The 3,477-nt window shown below is 42.8% G+C and overlaps 1 pseudogene; it reads right to left on the minus strand.

Annotated features, from left to right (window-relative positions):
• Positions 1–2,394: 2,394 nt before the first annotated feature.
• LOC129550023 (cyanocobalamin reductase / alkylcobalamin dealkylase pseudogene) lies at positions 2,395–3,241 on the minus strand (annotated as a pseudogene).
• Between the last annotated feature and the right edge of the window lie 236 nt (positions 3,242–3,477).

Genomic DNA, 3,477 nt, shown 5'->3' on the forward strand with positions numbered 1-3,477 from the left:
ACTGCTGAGCCATGAGGAAAACCCATATGACATCTTAAGCTGAGCTAAAAAGGACTAAACTTTGAGAAATGTTTACATGGGTTAAGCTTTTTTAAAATATTGCAATACCTTTCCCAATCCCCACTTCAAGTTAGCAAACACCCTTCACTATCAAAACTATCTCCCCAAAAGAAACACAGTGATAGTTTTTTCAAGGAAATGAAGATAATAGGCATATTAATGCCAAATCATCCCCAATTCAGACTAATTCAAGCTCAGGTTTCTACCTACTAATCTGTTTTATTTATAGGGTCTGGCATGTAAATTCTGTGCCTTTACTTACTAGTAATAAAAAATGCACCAGATTTTCCATGCTCACCCAACATCTTAGTGTTGAGGATACTTCTTAGATCCATGGGCTTTCCAATATCCAACATCCAAATATCCTGTGATTGAAGTATCATAAATACAAAAATCTTATCCATCAAGTGAGGATAAATAAAAAACTTAGAATCTGTTTAACTCTACACTAATACCAAAAGGAGACTCCAAGACATTCCAAAACAAGAAGGGATAGGGTCTATCAAATGTAAAATCTCTCCATTAGTGAGAAAAAAATAAGATATTAGAGAGGAATACAGGTCAAGGCAAATTTGAGATGCCTTCTTCACTAAGCTAATTGTCCAGTATCATTTGTTAGGAATCATTCTGCAGTAATGGGCAGAATGTTGCTATGGGCAGAAGCTGGCTTAGTGACACGAGGCCAAGAACATACTTTTTTTTCTAATTAGAAAAGTTTAAATATCATGGCTTTTTCTTTCAGCAAATATTTACTGAGCACCCACTGTATGATAGACACTGTGATCAGTCTATGAGATATATCACAGAACTTTGAGTTTAGCATCTCATTGATGATATTTTGGGATAAATGAAAGAGAAATATCTAAATTTCAAATTACAGATTGCAGGTCAAATAGAGCCCACTACTTGTAGATAAAATCTTATTGAAATGTAGCCACACTCACTAATTTACATATTATCTACGAGTGTTCATGTGCTATAGTGGTAGTTTAGTTATGACAGAGACTACATGGACTGCACACCTGAAAATAGTTCTTATCTGGTGCTGACCTCCGATTTAGAAGACACTAACAATTCCTATTTCTGTACAAATATCACATCTGTGACCCAACTGCCCTCAATCTACTCTTCAAGCAGCACCCAGAATCATCCATTTTATATGAAAGTTCTATAACATTACTCTCTTCCTTATACATGACATTGACTTTTCATGTCTCTTACAATGAAGTCTATATTCTTCAGTTCAGTTCAGTTCAGTTCAGTTCAGTCGCTCAATCGTGTCTGACTCTTTGCGACCCCATGAATCACAGCACGCCAGGCCTCCCTGTCCATCACCAACTCCTGGAGTTTACTCAAACTCACCTCCATCGAGTTGGTGATACCATCCAGCCACCTCATTCTCTGTCGTCCCCTTCTCCTCCCACCCCCAGTCCTTCCCAGCATCAGAGTCTTTTCCAATGAATCAACACTTTGCATGAGGTGGCCAAAGTATTGGAGTTTCAGCTTTAGCATCAGTCCTTCCAATGAACACCCAGGACTGATCTTCTTTAGGATGGACTGGTTGGATCTCCTTGCAGTCCAAGGGACTCTCAAGAGTCTTCTCCAGCACCACAGTTCAAGAGCATCAATTCTTCGGCAATCAGCTTTCTTCACAGTCCAACTCTCACATCCATACATGACCACTGGAAAAACCATAGCCTTGACTAGATGGACCCTTGTTGGCACCTGCAAAGCCCACCTTGCTTCAGCTGTGTTGATCTTCTTCCAATGCCTTGAATAGATCACCCTTATTATGAATCTTTTCTTCTGTCTGGAGTAATGTTCCACTTACATCCTGCAGTAGTCAGCTCATCCTTCATTCTTAGCTTAAATTTCACTTCCAGGGAAGTCTTCCCAACTACACTACTATAGGTCTTGTAATCACCACACCTCTGCCGTAACCTATTATTTTATCTTTTTTTTTTGTTTTGTTTTGTATGCTAAGCAATTTCATTTATTCAGTCACCATGATAACCCTCTGAAGCAGGTACTATTATTTAGGGGATAGTTCCTCCTTACGCCCTGTAACAGGTAACATTTTGAAGCACTGCAGAGAAATGTAATAGGTAGCGATCCCATATTCCAAGACAGATGGGAAGTCTGGATCTACTTTGGTCTTAACCAAACTTGCCTGAGCCTTGTTATTTTCATTTTAGATCTCTACTAGAATTCTTTATCAAAAATCATCATTTTGTACCCAAAATAAGTTTCTTCCTTGGTGAAATATTAATAGTAGTGTAAAAGTCTTAACAGGTACCGCTGCCCTAAATGAGGATCCCACAGATGGGGAAGGTATCAGGGTCCAGGGGATATAGGTGGGGAACCTGTGGGGCTGAGCCAGCCTCTCCTGGGATTCTGAGGCTTCTTGGGTAAGTGTGTAGTGAAGTGAAGCTCTTGGGATGGAGAGCTAGGCTCCTCTGAGGGCTGAAGCAAGCCCAGTAAGGCCAAGCGTTGGGCAGGAGGAGTGGAAAAGTATGCCTTCTGCCCTTCTGAGTAGCACTCCTGAGGTGTCACAGCATCCCGGTAAGTCCAGTCATGCCAATGGAAATTGAAGCGTTCAAGCAGGGTGATGCGGTCAGCTCTTGTGGGTACACAGTCAATGGACTTTGTGGGTGGCAGATTTGGCACCTCTATTCCTCGCAGCAGCACCACCCCTCGGATGGCAAACCAGCCCCCAAATCTGGGATGCATGCACACACCTGCTATGTGCCTCTAACCTGGGTCCCCCAAGGGTCAGACTCCACATCCTGTCGTTGGTAGTAGTAAGCAGCTACCTGGGCTGCTGTCTGGGCCAGGATCTTGGGGCACCGGTTGGGGTGTACCTCGTAGTCAGCGGTGACTTCTATCTGCAGCTCTGGGAAGCTCTCTCTAACTCGGCCCAGGTGGTAGGCCACACACTGGTCCACAGGGTCAGTCAGTGGTTGGAGGTGGTGGCTCTGCAGGAAGGGCTTGAGAGCCCGGTCAAACATGGCAGGTGTGCTGAGTACCAGGAAGGCCAGTGTAGGTCCTGGCAGGGGCAGGTGGAAGGCTGGAGGCAGGAGTGCATTGTACCATGCCACCTGGAAGGGGTGAACTTTGAAGCCAAAAGGGCACAATGTGTCCTCAATCTTCTGCTTCAGCTCTGCGACTCGCGGCTCCATAGAGCACGTTACACACTGAGCCTGCTGGGGAATCCTGTTATTTTATCTTATGGCCATCTTTTATATTCTTTCATGATATGACTTATATTTTGCTTTCATATATTCATTAATGGGTTTTCATGCTGCCTGTCTATACTACTAGACTATAAGTTCAGTGAGGGTAATAATTAAGTCAATTTAAAAAATAAAAGTTAAGTGAACTGTACCCATCTAAAGATTTCTTGGACATAGTAGGGAT

This window comes from Moschus berezovskii, chromosome 21 (assembly GCF_049115385.1).
Source record: "Moschus berezovskii isolate FMDL1 chromosome 21, NW_MosBer_1.0, whole genome shotgun sequence".
NCBI lineage: Eukaryota > Metazoa > Chordata > Mammalia > Artiodactyla > Moschidae > Moschus > Moschus berezovskii.